Raw genomic sequence first — 17,013 nt, 5'->3', positions numbered from 1 at the left:
CTTTCTTATCTCTTTCAAATGTTTAGTTAAATGTTATCAGAGAAGCCTTCTCCGAGAAGGTTACTTAAAATTGTAACACATCCCCATTCCACATACACATATATATTTCAACTCCTTCCTTTTCTGCTATATTTCTCTCTGAAGCATTTATAAACTTCAGTACCAGTTAGCTACTTCTGCCTAACAAAACACCTCAAAATTTGTGGCTTAAAACAACCACCATTTTATCTAGTTCATGATACAGTGGCTAGCCTGGGCAGTTCTTCTGACCTGGACTGATTCAGCTGATCTCACCTAGGTTTGCCCATGCATCTCTGGTCAGCTGGCAGGTAAGTGATGCCTGAATGATTCAGAATGGCCTCATTTACATTAGTGGTTGGCAGTCTGAGGGATCTCTGTTCTCTACCATGTAGCTTTCTCCCCTTCCAGGTATCTTCCTTGGATGTGTTCATATAGTGGTCTCAGAGTTCCAAGAGCAGTAAGGAGTAAGCCCCAGTGAGCTACACTTTTCAAACCTTGCATGTGTTTGTGTCTTATTTGCTAATGTCCTATTAGCCAAAGCAAGTCACATGGCCAGGCTAAACTTAAGGAGTTGAAAAACGGACTCCAGTTCTTGGTAAGAAGTGCTACAAAGGGTTATTTCAAAGTAACATGATAAAAGGGTATACAAACAGGGATGAGAAGAATTTGTGGTCATACTTACAAATCTACCACATTTTTTAATATATCATGTAATTTTCTTATTTATTTTGCTTATTATAAAAATGACTCTCCATCTATTCGTGAATCTATGCCACAGGAATAATGCTGAGTGGTGGAGATTTGTGTGGAAGAATTAGTTTCAATTTCTTTGCCCACACTGGAGAAAGGATGTCTATTCATATGAGAAGTTTTTTTCCACTCAGCCCATCAATTGCCACATTTGTATGTTACTGTTTCTGTGCAGTCTTTTAACTGTTTTAATAGTGCAATGTCTTAACTGCCCTAGTAATTGCACAGACTAAATCAAAGTCCCACATGAACAATTAAATGCATGCAAATCAACCTAATGGTCTCTCTTAGAGAGATCACTATTATGCAATGAAAATTTGCTCTAACCGACATTATATATGCAAATGAGATTTTAATTTTGATATACTGTCACATGGACATATTTTCAGTTCAATACAAATCTAGTTATAGTCTATCATTAAGGTTGAATCAGTCTATTTTCTAGTGTGCATATGTGTGTGCTTAATATTGATATAGACAAGGGGATTTAATTTTCAGAATAGCAGGTGTTCTATTCTGCTCACCACCTCCCCTCCCCAGATGCCAGCATTATTAGGATAACTTTATTTTAAAGATGGGGACATGATGTCTTGCCCTCCTACATTTTTTATTCTTTTCTCTTCCTCAACCATTCTCAACCTTCCCACTTTCCCTATTGCCACCCCAGACTTTTTAGTTTGTTAAGAGAATTATAAGGACACAATGCTGTCATCACTCTTTTTTTTTCTGGCACATATGAACTATTTATTATGATTAAATACCATTTCCAGTACTGTCTGTTGCTTCCTTCTGTGCCCCCCGCTGTGCCCCTCACCACTGAGCCCCAGAAGGGAGTCTCAAGTAGATGATGGGCAAGATGTGACCTCTCCCCAGTGTCAGCACAGGAACCCATTTCTGAAAAGGCTTTGTCACAGGCAGCGGTGGGGGTGGGGGCTCAGTCCTCCTTGGCTGCTGCCTTCCTCGTGGCCACAAGGACGTTGTTCAGCTCCTTCTGCTTCCTCTTGGCGCAGATGTGTGTCCCCACCTTTTTCTTGATGATCTTCAGGGCCCACTTGTCCTTGGAGACCTTGAGCACCTCCATGGCGCACCACTCATAGGGGGCAAAGCTGTACACCTCTTAGATCATGCCCTGCATGAACTTGTGCTTGGTGAGGTGCCCATAGCGGTAGCTATGCCTAAGCTTGCCCACATTCTTGGTCACCTTGTGACCTTTGTTGATGCCCACAGTCATCAGATAGTGCAGAGCCATGGCTGCCTCTCTTTAATGGCTGCCACAGAGGAAGTTTGTCATCACTCTTTATTGACTCACTTGACCTCTCAAAGTAGAAGAAAGGAAGGAAAAAGAAAAAAAGGAAAGAAGGAAAGAGAGGAAAGGAAAGGCGAGAGCTAGAATTAGTTGAACACTTGCTCTGTGCCAGATATCAAAACCCTAGACTAATTCTGTGAGATAGATATTATTGTCCCCATCTTACAGCTAAGGAAACAAAGGCACAAAGAGTTTAAGTAATGTATTAAAGGTCATAAAATGACTCAGTGGCATATCCAGCTTTGAACCAGGTCTGTATGAACAAAACTTTTCTCAAACCTTAGCAAAGGCGGACTGAAGCAGAACTTTTTGAGGATGTTATTAACAACATCTCCTGGAAAATATTTACGTTTCAGATAAAAATGTTTGAGTACCTTTCTGATAAATGTTGTGAAGTTTAGAGCCCTGTCTCGGAAGTCAAATTTATGCTCATAATGCATTAACCACAGAGCCGACCATCTTTCCTGTCCGTATGCTAGAAGCAGACCTTCTTTATATTACCTATTAACATCAGTATCTAACCGCACTCTCACCTTATTAAAAATATTTTCTGCTTGCACTCTCATACATTGCTGGGAGAAGTATAAATATGCACAGCCACTTTTGAAAACTGTTTGGCAGTCTCTCCAAAAGCTATACTTATGCGAACCCCACAATGCAGCAATTCTGCTCCTGAGTGTGTACTGAAGATAAATTAGTGCATGTTCCACCAAAAGACTTGTATTAGAAGGGTCATGACTGCATTAATTCTAATAGCCAAACACTGGAAACAACTCTAATGTCCAATAAAAGGTAAGTAGACAACTGTGGTATATTCATAAAATGGAATACTACACAGCAACAAAAAGAAATGAACTACCACTACACACAAAACCATAGATGATGTTCACAGACTTTTTTTTTGTAGAGCAAAAGAGGCCATGTGGTATGATTTCATTTATATGAAGTTCAAGAATAGACAGAACTCATCAATGGTTACCTGGGTGAGATTGGGAAGAGGCATGAGGGAGCTTTCTGGAGTAGTGGGGATGTTCTGTACCCTGAACTGGATTGTGGTTACACAGGCATAAAAATTCATCCAGCTTAAGATTAATGTATTTAACTGTATGTATGTTATACTTCAAAAAAAATTCTTTTTAATAACCCTATTCCAGAAAGTTCTTTACCTTTACTTGCTACAAGTTCGAATAAAACCTTCGATACACACTGGGCAATCAATTTGAGAAATTACTTTAACATGTGACTGGCTCAAATGTTACATGCTTTACATTCACTGAATAAAATTGTGCCCTTTTGCTCTTAATTATCTAGTCAGAGGGCAACATATTTCTTTATTGTTCTGCTTAAACTCCATCTTCATCATTAGTATGTCTATAGCTTATGTTACATTTAGCTCTCAGATTAGTAGATTTCTATTCATTCATACACTGTTAACCAGTTAGATAATAATTTGTCTCATATGCCTTTGTTTCTCCCACAGTTTCTACCTCAGTGCAATGCTGATTAAGGGACTGAAGTATAGTTGTTGGATTAAACCACAGCACGAGTTTCTTTATATATTTCACCCACATCTTATTTCTCCAAAGAGATAAACAATTTGGGACAAGTTTAGCATGCATAAATTTCTTCTTAAGCATTCCTTACTCCAAGATTTCCTTTTTCCTACATCTATCAGATGCCCAGAGAAACCAAGGTGATGCTAAAAGACAGTTGCAAAGTATTGCCAAGAGGCCCGTGAAATATAAAAACTACAGTATTCTTTTTTATGGGTAAATCTGAGATATTTGTCTTAAAACATATAATCACAGAAAATCATTTGGATTATATATGGCCATATATGTATTTATGTACATATACACATGAATATCTATCACATATAATATGTATATATCACATATAATTTACATACCATGAATTCACTCTTTTAAAGTATGCAATTCAGTGGTATGTACTATATTCACAGAGATGTGTAACTGTCACCACAATCAATTTTAGAACATTTTCTTCAGTCCAAACAAGAACCCCTTAACCATTAGCAGGCACTCCCCATTTTCCCCCAATCCTTCAGCCCTAGGCAAGCAATAATCTACTTTCTGTCTTTGCAGAATTGCTTATTTTGGATGTTTCATATAGGAGCACACAATGTGTGGCATCTTGTGTCTGGCTTATTTCACTTAGCATAATGTTTTCAGGATTCATACAGGTTGTAGCATGTGTCAGTATTTCATTTATTTTACTTAGCTATATTCCATCATATGGACATATTACATTTTATTTATCAGTTTATCATTTGATAGACATTTTTGATTGTTTCTACTCTTCAGCTGTTATGAATAATGCTCCTATGAACATTTACATACATGTTTTTCTGTGGACATGTGTTTTCATTTTTCTTGGGTGTATGCCTGGAAGTAGAATTTCTGGGTCATATGTTTAACTCTGTGTTTTACTATATGTCAACCTATCAGGGTTCCAATTTCTCCACATCCTCATCAACATGTGTTATCATCTTTTTTTAAATTATGCATTCCATTGGGTGTGAAGTGATATCTCATTATGGTTTTAATTTATATTTCCCTAATGGTAAGTGATGTTGAGCATCTTTGCATGTGCTTATTGGTCATTTGTATATCTTCTTTGGAAAAAATGTGTATTTAGATCCTTTGACTATTTTTAATTGGACTGTGTTTAGATGATTCTTACACAGAACAAAATAAAAATGCAAAACTTAAGAGGACTTGTGATTCCCATTTAATTTTCTTTCATAGTGGCAAGACCAATATACAAATAGGTTTGGGGATATCAGGCATCAGTATAACATAATAAAGGTCATATAGAAAAAAATCTGGAAGTGTAATTGTGATATATTTTTACCTATTTGGAAAACAAGTTGAATCCAGTCCTGCAAGACTGCACATTTACCTTAAGCATTAGCAGCATTCCATTTATTCACTTTTCTTTTAGCTAAAAAACAAAAAACTGTTAAATTGCCAATAAGTGTTCATTTTGTTAAGATTGAGATTAAAGCACCTAGGAGAAGTTAAAGTAATTCTTTTCCACTAGGTGGTCTATTATTAGGCAAACTTCGCTTTGCTTTTTCAATGCTTCTAATAAAGGCTTCTTGGATGATTATCCCCAAACAAAAGCCTGTCTAAAATCCAGGAGTTATTTGGCTTCATATGACCTTACTATAAAAACATTAAAACCTATGTATCATCCAAAATGTCTCTAGGATTAATAATAGTTGTAGTAGAGGAATCAACTTAACTTCTTTTCTTTTTTAGTATAAAAAAAACCTCTAGAATTGTCTGCACTGTATAGCTCAATAGACTGGCACAAACTCCCAAACCTGAAGGAGCCCTGACCACATCGCAACGCAAGAGATTTTTATGATAAAGAAACATAATTCAACTAAATAATCTGCAACAAGCCAAATGCTGCAACCTGAAGTCCCACGGGTCCTGATAGCATCTCAACACTCCACAGCGAGTATTCTCCAGGTCACTTACAGTTCCTGTGACTCCATGCAGAAGCACTCCTGGTACTAACAGTAGTAAGCAGAGTTGTAGTTAATTCAGTATCCTCTGCCAGCCTCATGTCTTTTCTTTAATATCTGGGGCATCTAAGTTTCCCTTGATGCAACATTGACAAAGGAATCAGCAAATGGCCTCTTCTGTCTTTCTCGTAACTCCAATCCTTTAGTGGAACTCACAATCCTTGCAGTAAGTGTCTGATTAGAGTTTTTCACTTCCTGAGGCCTCTCTCTTTATGGCATAATTGCTTCTGAAAACTAAAGAAATAGACTCTGAAATAAGGTCAAGGTGGACCTTTCCCTTTTCTTTCTAAGACCTTAGGATCAAAGAGGTTAGAGTCTTAAAGAGTCAGACCTAACTTCAAACCTTAAATTTGCCCTTTATTGGCTGTAATGCTTTAGGTAGGTTAATTTGACAGGTTATAGGTTACATACTTCGGAATTCATTTTAAGCAGGAGAGAAATTGTAAATGAATGTCAAAAGCTCACAGAAGGAGCTTTGGAAGGATTTGAGGAATAGTCTCTATGCTGAGCTTCTAGTAACACTCACAGGGTACATGGCAGAGCTGTCCCCTTCCACCACTGAGGCTAGCAAGACAGCTGCCCTACACACTGCCTTTCTATCTTCTGTCTTGACATTTATGGTAGGGAAGTGTTTATCATTGTTAAGTATAGTTTGAATTACAAAATATAGCTGTATTTAACAACATAAAAATACTAATAGAGAGGCTCTCACATCTCCCATCTTTAATTGCTTGTGAAGATGGACATATGGAATTGACTGGGGGCACAGTGAAAAAATATTAGATGATACACGAGGAAACCCAAACTCTGTGTCTAGGTCTGCCAACTTACTTGCTCTGTGAACTTGTGCAAGGCACTGGACCTCTCTGATTGTAATAATCTCATCCAGAAAATGAAAGAATTGGCCCAAACAGTTACTAAGACCAGATCTAATACTAGGCAAGCAATCTGTAATTCCTCTTTTTTTTTTTGTATTCAAACAACACAGAAAAAGAGAGAAGAAAGCCAGGTCCCTGGATAACTTTTGAAAGCAGAGTTTCCCTATCTCTCCATCCACCTCCCAGTCAGACTTTACTGTGTGAGAGAAATAAATTGTTAGTGTTTCAAAAAATTGTTGTTATCTGGTCCTTGTTAAAGCAGCCAAACTAACACTGAGTTTGCTATCAGAAGCAGGGCTATATAATAGAATCTGAAATATGCGCCACTTGCCTAGCACTTTCAGCAGCAGGCAAAGAGGAAACAGATAATGCAGGCTGGATAGATGGTGACCCTTATTATGTTATAGTAAACATTTAGTAAACCTGTTGGTGCATTCAAAGGAAGGCCATATGCCTACTGTGCTTGAAGCTCATGAGGAAGTAGTTACAAGTCACTTTGTTGATATGCCTTGGCTTCTTTTAGCAAAATACTGTAGTTAAGAACTAAAAACAGGCAAGGGTTAACCATTTTGCAAATAAAGATGAAAGGGAATACAGTTCTACTAAGGGATGCTTTCAGCATGTAGTCTACAATCTAAATTTACTGAGAATCTGATAATGTAAGGTCTTGCATGTTTGGAAAAACTATGCACCCAACACCACAGAGATAAGACTGTGGCTCCAAGCCTTTCTCAAGAGCATCTCATAATTGTTCTTTGACAGGCAACAGGAGCCAGACCAACAGGAAAGTCCAGATTAAGAGTATTGTCATCTCTCCCAAGCTCAGTGCTTCAGGGGCCTTCGAGGTAGCCACCATTATACTAAGGAAGAAGAAAAATAATTGAGGAATAGGACAAAAGTTGAGCACAAATGTTAGTAAATAAAAGAAAATGTTCGCAAACTTAAGAACTACTGTCCCTGGTTATTTTCCATGGAATTGATTGAAAGCAAATAAACTAGTAGTTTTCTAAATTTTTTTGGTGGAATTACAATGCCAAAACTTGTTTAAACCACAAAACAACCCCTAGTCTCTCAAATCAGTACCAGTACAAATTGGGCTATAAAAATTGTGCAAACCCCAACAAGGGTATACTTTTCAATACCCATTTCAAATGCAGTCCTGCAGAATGAGAGACAAGGAAGTCACTCCCAAAGTAGAACGAACCAGTGGCATTCCACTGACAGGGCAGGAACTTTCATAATTGCTATGCAGCAGAATTCGATAACTGCAATGGACAATGAGTGTTGTGTGTTTCCTATTCTTCCCTTTGACAGAATAAGAGCTGTAAGTGTGCTTATCCTATCCCTCCCCACCATTTGTCTTCAAGTTTATAGGTTGCCAGACTATGAGAATTCACCTCCAAACCTAATAGTCAGAACTACACATCACCCAGAGATGCTGGGTTTTGAGTTAGATAAAGTAACTGCAGGGCTCTTTGGGTTATTTCCTTGGTAAAAGTGATATTCATGGATACTTAAATGACCAGAGAGTGGACTATAGCCTGGACTGTTAAATGTCCCCCATATTCACTCTCTCGTTTTTTTAATACTAGAAACCTCCACTTTTTAAACTGAGTAGCCACCCAGCTACACTCTACATTTTCTAGAATCCTTTGCAGCTAGGCGTGGCCACCATGTTCTGGCATGCAACTCCTGGGTCATATCCTTAAATGGAAGTTTCCTGGCCTGTACTTCATTTTCCCTTTTTTCTCCATGGGTTAAAAAAGATGTCATGATGACGAGCCTCCTATGACTCTGAGGATGAGGAGGATCTAAGGGGTTATCAGAGCAACAAGAAAAAAAAGAATATGAGTCTCTTGATAATGATGTTGACCATCCTTATGTTCTATTAGCTTGGACTTTCATATAGAAGAAAAATCAACGTTCTTTCTTGCTAAAGCCATTGTTATTTAGTACTTGCTAAAACAGCTGAACCAATAATATACACAGGCCACTTCCAAAATTAATTCCAGTTGTAACAATTTAAGTAATCAAGTTATTGAGACATTGATAAGACCAATATAGTTTTTCTATGGAAAGGCATGGTCCCTATGCAATCTCATATTTCTTCTCAAAATATGTTTTAATTGTTTGGTAAATATAATTATGGTAAAAATTACTATTTCATATGTTGCTGAAGGTTTTCAGAGAGTATGTAAAGTTTGGGAAGTTTGTGCTGACTTATTTTCCAGATTCTTTCCTTAGCCATGTCCAGTCTACTGATAAGCCCATCAAAGGAATTTTTCATTGCTGTTAGTATTTTTGAGTTCTAGCTTTTATTTTTATTTTGTTATTATTTATTAAACTTTCCACCTGTCTACTTAAATTACTCATCTGATCTTGCATGTTGTCTATTTTATCCATTAGAGCTCTTAACATATTATTCATACTTATTTTAAACCCACTGTCTGATAGTTCAAAATTCTGTGTCTGAATTATGTGTGGTTCTGATGTTTGTTTTGTCCCTTCAGACTGTGATTTTTATTGCCTTTTAACACAGCTTGATTTTTTTGTTGAAAACCAGACATAATACATCAGATAATAGGAATTGTGGAAAATAGATCTTTAGTGTGAAGTTTCATGTTAATCTGGCTAGGAGCCGGGCTCTGATTAATGTTTGCTGTACCTACAGGTGGCAGAGGCTTCAAGTGCCTCTAGTGTCCTTGTTTTTGCCTTTCCTGTTGACTGTGGGCTTTCTTAAGTAGTCCTACTCAGAGTCTGCATCTTGCTGCTCTTTCATCCAAAACCTATTATTTTATTGGAGCCCTGTTAATGTGCCAACAAGGTGTGAGGGAGGGGAAGCATTCTGTAATCTTATGATGAAGTATTATGATGGGCTTGTGTCTCTGGGCTGTGACATTTATAAGAATTTTTAAGCTTTATTTCTGTTTCTCTCAGGTGAGAAAGAAAGGCTAAAGGGAAATGGAGTATGAGAAATACCCTTCTTCAAAGTGGGATAAGACTCTGGTAAAGTTGTCTCTCCCCGGAGAATAGACTTTGTCATAGAGAATAGTCTGGGCACATCTCACAATGGTTACTCTTCCTCTCTCACTGTTCAGAGTTACCAGATCTTTTTCAGTTCTTCACCATGAGAAACCCATGGGAGTTCTTGGAGGTAAATCTCAAGAAAATATGGGCTCCCTACAAAACTCTCCCAGGAGTTTCTCCTTCTCATCCTAGTTCCATTCAGCCTTCAGTAATTCCTCACAATTACCATTTAAGTATTCCTACCAGTTTATGGCTCAAGCCACTTCTGCTATAGGTAAACAGGTCTTGACTGTGACTCTGGATTTGCCTGTTTCTCCAGACTTTGCGGTGGTGGTTCGCCCTGTAACCTCAGTTTTCTGATGGGTCTGAGAAAAATTCACTCATCTTCCAATTTAGTGTTTTCTTGTCATAAGGATGAAAATGAAAACTCCTAAACTCTTTACATGTTGAAGTTGAAACCAGAAGTCCTACAGCACACTATCTCAACTTTTAATATTATGTTTGGGTGCCATATAGAATTTGAATGATAACTGCAAGTAAGTATTTTATTTTAACCTAGATTTGGCCAAAATGGTTTTTTATTCCAATAGTGGGAACTCGGGATCTTCTGGCAAGCTGTTTATATAAATGTCTGGGTCTGTCATCTCAAAATCATGCTACATAGATGGGAACCCTCTGGGCTAGCTCTAATAGGGCTGACTCTACTAAAACTACCCAATAGGTTCCCAGCACATTTATGAAGATATCAAATGAATTTGATTTTATCTTAGGCTAACTGAATGAATTTCTACTGATATCAGGGTGGACTCATAGTCTCTTGGAAACTTGAGTACATTGGGTTGGGAAAGGGGCAGGAAACAAAATGGGCATCCAAAGTTTAGGGCCATAAAAATCAGTGGAGTCAAGGAAGGTATATACTGGGAACATCAATATGCCAAAAAATTGACTAGCCAGGACTTCCATGAAGTGTGTAATGGTGGCCACAGTGTAATGTCATGGTTACCAGAGTGATCTCAGATCCCACAATGTGGGCTAAGGTTGTGGACTCAGCCACGTGACCCTGAGTTGAGGAAAATCTTGGCTCCCAAATGATCCAAGATGTTCTAGTTTCCTTGGAATAATCAACCTATGTTATTACCCTAATCCACTGTTAACTTGTATGAGTTCACTGTCCCAGACTTCTTCAATATTCCCTTTGCAGCCATATGCTGTTAGCACTGTTAGTTTCTCTTTCCAAGTCTAGCAAATGATCCAAATCTATTCCCACCCACTTGCTCCCTTTTGTACTCTGAGAGTGGGCTATTTCCACTAAAGAGAACCTGTCAGTGCTAATTAGTGAGGAAAGCCTATGTGGCAATGTACAGGTTTAAAAGAAAAGAAAACTCCCCCACGGACGTGCTATGGAACACTTTGGATACACTGACAAGTTAATAAAAAGCTTGATTCAGTGACATTTTTAACACACCACCATGGAAAGTACCAGTGGAAATAAAATCTTTCAAGGAAAAATATGTTTCATTGAACTGCGTGAAAAGCTATGATTGTACTTAAATATCCTCTGTTTTATGGTTTCTGAAGTGATGCATCAAAGAATAAGTGGTAGGGGAGTTGAGTTCCCTCTTAGGTCCCACAACCTGACAACAGCTTCTTTGTGGCATTTGCTAGCGTCATTGTTAGAGAAACTTATCTAGAGGAAGCAGACTGAGTGTTCTGCTTTTACTCTTTCCAAACTTGTATTCACACAGAGCTAACTTGGAGAGAGGGAAAGAGAGGAGGGGAGAGAATGAACCACACTGACACAGATGGATATGTGTACACTCTGGGTGGGGACAAACAGAGTCAGGAGAACATTTGGTATTCACAACTTTGAGAACACCAGGCTCGATATTGTTTATTTCAGATGTGTGAAGGATCACTAGATTTACAAAAAGTTCTCTTTTCTCTCTTTCATCACTCTCATAGAAGTAGTAGAAAGTCATCACTCCCTGCCTGAGTTTCATCGGGGTTTTAACAAGTTGCTTAATATACCAGACATATGACAGTCAAGCAATTCAATGATGAGTCTGTACATTATTACATGACTGGTGAGACGAATGGACAGTTATTATTTATGAAGTGGCGTAAGAGCTCAATGTGCATAGTAGCTAGTAGGGTTAGCAATTCGACCTGAAGAAAAACACTGTTCAAACTTCTAAGTGATTTATGTCCATTCATATTTGTGACTACACATCTACTGACATTTTGAATCATCCCATCTAAGTACTCTAAGGGAAGCCACTTAGTCAAACTATAAGCATTTACGCTTATTTTCATGAAGAAAAAAATATAGTCAGACTTACCATGGCCATGAATTTCAATGAGTAATTCAATAAAATAAACAATGTGGTAGACTGATAGCAAAAATGGTTCCAATTCTGCCCTTTCTGTATCTATGCTCCTTTCATTGTGATATTTCAGCTCCTCCTACCAACAGGTGAAGTCCCTTCCCCTACCTTTTGAATGTGAGCCAACTTTGTGACTTGCTTTGGTCAACATAATGTGGAAGAAGTGAAATTGTTCCAATTCTGAGCCTAGGTGGCAAGAAACCTGGCACATTTCTGCTATTTATCTTGGACTTTTTCCTCTGTATGAGAATGAGTCCAGGCTAGATTGATGGAATATGAAAGGCCACAGGGAACAGGACCTAGTCATCCCAACTGATTCTATCCTAGACCTGCAAGCCACCAGCTGACTTGCCAGCTGAATAGAGATGTGTGAATGACCAAAGCTGAAATAAATTGATCCCAGCCCCAATCAGCAAAATGCAGATCACTCAGCCAATCAATAGACTTCTATAAAAGTATAGATGGTTATTATTTTAAGGTATTGCATTTAGTAATAGTGAATTGACATAGTCAGTGAATATTAACTTTCTCTTGGACCTGCTGTCTGATTTTCTTTGGAGTCATCCTGATTTCTTTCAGGTTTTAAACATGTGTCATCTCTCATTGCTTAAATTGTTTCACCCCAGAAATTTTAGCTTCCAATATCCCTTAGCCTCCTCTCATTTCTCATCATACCTGCTTTTCAAGTTTATTGAAAGTCTGTATTTGGTTTCTCCATTTTCTTGCAGCGTGTCAGCTCTCTCTTGTTTTCATTTCTGTGGCACACACTACATTGGCTTACTCAACTTCAATATCAAACCCCTCTTCCTGAGCCTCCTTGTACAATAGAGGCTAGAAAATGAAGATTTTGAATTTTCTGTCTCTTTTGCAACAGGAGTGCAATAGGGTGCAGTTCTGTCCAAAGAAAACAGGGCAAGTCCCAATGGAAAGTCCCTTTCCAAACAGAACCTCAATAAGAGAAAGTCCTTGATTCCTTGCTTTTTCTTTCTGCCTGGAACTCAGATGTTATGATGCACTTGTTCAGCAGCTATACTGCAACCACAAAGATCAAAGCCATGTGACAAGGATGAATAAGAATGATATATTGATGTTAAAATGATTATATTGCAGAGTTACAATATGATCTGATATCCCTTCTTTAGGATTTTTGTTGTATGAGAAAAATGGTCTCTTATTTAAGCTGTTATATATGCTAGCATTTTTCTGTTGTGCATGCTGCATTGTATGGCTGTACTGATACAACTTCCTTCCCTGTTTTGTCCTTATGTATTTAATATATTTCACCTTCTATCACACTACCCTGTGACATTCCAAAGTAGAATCCCTCCAACTGCCCATCTTTTCCTAGACCTGAATTATGAAGCCTATCTAGAGAGATCATGCAAGCATATATTCTTATCACTATAAACTTATAATCCTTAGCTTTAGCTGGTAAAACATCCTGACCTTTACTCAATCCTGGAATAAGCCTTCCCCCTCTTTACCTAATAGTAGCAATTAATGTTTATCATTCTTCTCACTCTTTGCAATATGACTTTGTAAAGTTCCCTGACCAATATCCGTTTGTTATACATAGAGGCCATAATATGGAAACTCCCTATTTCACTTCTCTTTATCCTATTCCTTCTTTTTTGGGAACTTATCTTTATTCCAACTCTTATTTCTATCTTCTCAGTTCAGTGGAGAAGTACCCCTGCTTTTAAACAAGGTGATTTCCTCTTCCTTTGCCCTAGTGGTCATCTCCTTCCACTTGCTCAGGGATCACTCTGCATAAGTCATTCTCCTTTCTTCTGTGTTTTTAACTACTCCCTTTTTGCTGGTCTGTCTCCTAAGTATGTAAAGGTATTCATATCTCTACCATCTTCAGATAGAAATCTTCAAATTGCATAATTCAATGTACTATTTTCAATCCTTATTTTCTTTTTCTGGGATTCTACACCACTGATCACTCTCTTCTTGAAACTCTGTGTATTAGTCATCTCTTGCAGCATAACAAATCACCCCAAAACTTGGTGACTTAAAACAACAATCATTATTTCAACATAAGTCTGTGGGTCAAGTGGGGGTTGGCTGAATTAGGTTGGGCTCAGTTGGGAATAGTTAATCCCTTTCCTGTGACCAGTGAGCTATCCAGACTAATCCTTCTCATGGCAGAGATGCAAGAGTATAGGCTCAATTGTGCAAGCTGCTTTACAAATGCCTGTGTCACATCTGCTAACATTTCATTGACTAAAGTATGTCATGTGATCAAGCCTCGAGTCAGAGTAAGAAGGCTCTGAAAATATACACAGTAATAGGAGTAAATATAGAGAGCGGTGAAAAATGAAAGGCATAAATGCAATTTACCTACTCTATTACTTCAGTGTTTGTATGTATTTGTGATTTAACTTCTATAATTGTTCTTTCTCTGTCTTTTGGGGGCTATTCTACTGCTTGTACCTTGGATATGAGTGTTTCCTAGTATTTTAACCTTTGTGCTCTTTCGTTCCCCCTCATGCAATATCCTCCCTGTCCCACCCCACAGGTGATCTAATGACCCTCTCTATATTAAGGACTCCCAATTTTATATTTCCACAAGTACTCATTCTCTAGTCAAATGGAAACATTTATAATTTTTCTCACACATTTTGCCTTTTCATGCCTCCATGAGTATGCTGTTACTTCTTCCTGGCAGTTTCATCTTCCTTAGCCTGGTTAACTTCTCTTCTTTTGAGAATCAGCTCAGCTAAAGCATCATTTTGCCTTCTTACCCTATCCTTCAAGGTCCAGGCTAGTGTTAGAACATAGCAGTTCATCAACAAACATTTTATTGAAATAGTTATTTAAAATAAAAATAATATGCATTTAATTTTATTTAAAAAAAATATAGTCTACTGGGCAAAGACATAACACCAAAATTTGTTTAGACTACTTTAGATGAAAGGTGACACAGAAACAGACTATGTACTGTTTTTCCTTCTACTCCTCTTTGATAGAGATTCACAGTGTGATATGTGATAGCTAGGAGTGAATGACTCATTTTATTTATACTTCAAATATACCCTTCAAATGATAGGCCTTAAATATTTTTTTTTCCTTACTAGATGACATACTGTATTCTGGAGTTGACCTTTTGTATCTTCACTTTCATTTTATATGTAAATGAGTGAATGCTTTTCTTTGGGGGAAAACACACTAAGTTCAATCATGCCTTCAGTATCTAACATGGGCATATATTTCACAATGCTCCAATAGATAGAATAGAACAGAATAAATAAATATAATTCTATCAAAACATTTTCTTGTACGTTTCCCTTTTTCAAGTTGAGTTTTATTATTTAACTTTATGATAAACAATTCACTGGGAAATTTACACATTACTAGTCCCTGGGTAGCACAGTGTAGTATGAATGTCATAAACCTGACAACTGTTCGAAGACATAGACCGTGTTGAATTAGAAGTAGACAAGCAACTACAGATAAGTATTTCAATAGAACCACTGCTTTGTTGATGAAAGACTACTTATCAGTGTAGAGTATTACAGGGTACTTCAAAAGGAACAAAATTATTGAAATTGAACCATAAAACACTCTGGGTTCCATAACACCACTCTGCCTCACCACACACCCTTCTTATTTCTCATTCATTCATTAAAAACCAAAAAACAAACAAACAAAGAAACAAAAAACTCCCAAAACATTATTGAGCCAGACATTGATCTCTGCCCTAGAAATACAGTGGGGGAAGGATAGACCAGTTCCCTGCCCTCATAGGATTTACATTTGAGTGTGAGATACAAGACAAGCTGGTTGGCAGTTACGATAAACCCTAGAAGGAGTAAGATTAAAAACAGAGAAGAACGCAGCAGAAAAATGTCTTTCTATAGTCTGTGAGCAAGCAAGAAAGAATAAATGTCAAAGATTCAGTAGAGGGATTACCACTTCTGTTATAAGAGAAGCAAAGAGTGGTGGGCATTGCAAGTGTATTCTCAGGTTGCAAGAAGTCAAAGGAGGCCTCATATGATGGATTCAGTTTCTTGGTCAAGTGGGAAGCAATAAGCATATAGTGGCAGGAATGTTTTGGAGTCAGAGGGTTGGAGAGTGGCAGAATGTTTGTACTGGTCGTGATGGAGAACCAGAGTTGAGCAGTCCAGAGAATTATCAGAGGATTCCCCTGCTGCTCCGAAAATCCAGAGTTATAGAGGCCCCAGTTTGTCCATTAAGAGACTTTTACTTCCAGCCTAGATTTAGTCAGAGCAAGGCCAGATGAGTTGGCCCAATTTAAGTGTTTAGCTGCATTAAGCTTTTAGACAACAAAGAATTAAAGAAAATCATAGCTTTCTTTACTTTGTGATGATTCCTAAAATAAATAGCCAAAAAACAAATTCCAAAATGACTCCGGGAGAGATATCTCTCGTGAAAAGCCCCCAGGGAGGGCCTTCTTCACATCTGAAATTCCTACCATAATGACCAAGGCCCTTGCCACAGTGACTGGCAATCTCCAGGCTCTGAATCCCCCATTACAAAAACATTAACAAAGTGTGCAACAGAGATAAGACCCATAGATGAAAACCCTTTATAAATAGCTTTTATTGTTCTCCACGTTCTTATCTGTGTCTGGGAAGAGACGGTTGAGCTTTGAACATTTCATCAGTGCTGATCCTTAGTTTTTATACCTTGGAATAAAAGAATAAGAAATGTGTTTACTCATGTTTCTTCAGAACATTGTTTAACTCTATATCATCCATGTCTTTACCTAAGGAGGATGGAATATAATGATGACTGCACAATGAGAAATCTATCCGCAATCCCTTAATGTTGACTAATATCAATCTATATGTTTATATTTGATTATGCATATGTAAACCAAGACTGCATCATGTCCTGAATAAACCTATATGCTTAGTGCTAGCACTTAGCAAATGCTTTCTTATGTGGAAACCGTGACACAAATGCTTATTCTGTTCATATTCATTGTTATTTCCTCCCTGTCAATAAGTTGTCTCATTTTAAAATTAACCACTTTAAAAGTTCTCATCAGGCCTATGCATAAATACTTATAATGCGCTTTCACTATGAAAAGGGTCATTAGCATATAAACTTGGACAATGA

General features: G+C 37.7%; 1 pseudogene; it reads right to left on the bottom strand.

Annotated features, from left to right (window-relative positions):
* Window positions 1-1,705: 1,705 nt before the first annotated feature.
* LOC107503926 lies at window positions 1,706-2,020 on the bottom strand (annotated as a pseudogene).
* Window positions 2,021-17,013: the final 14,993 nt, after the last annotated feature.

The sequence above is a fragment of the Rousettus aegyptiacus genome, unplaced genomic scaffold, assembly GCF_014176215.1.
Source record: "Rousettus aegyptiacus isolate mRouAeg1 unplaced genomic scaffold, mRouAeg1.p scaffold_m13_p_9, whole genome shotgun sequence".
Taxonomy (NCBI): domain Eukaryota; kingdom Metazoa; phylum Chordata; class Mammalia; order Chiroptera; family Pteropodidae; genus Rousettus; species Rousettus aegyptiacus.
The sequence above is the reverse complement of the archived record's forward strand: the minus strand, read 5'-3'. Positions and strand labels throughout refer to the sequence as shown.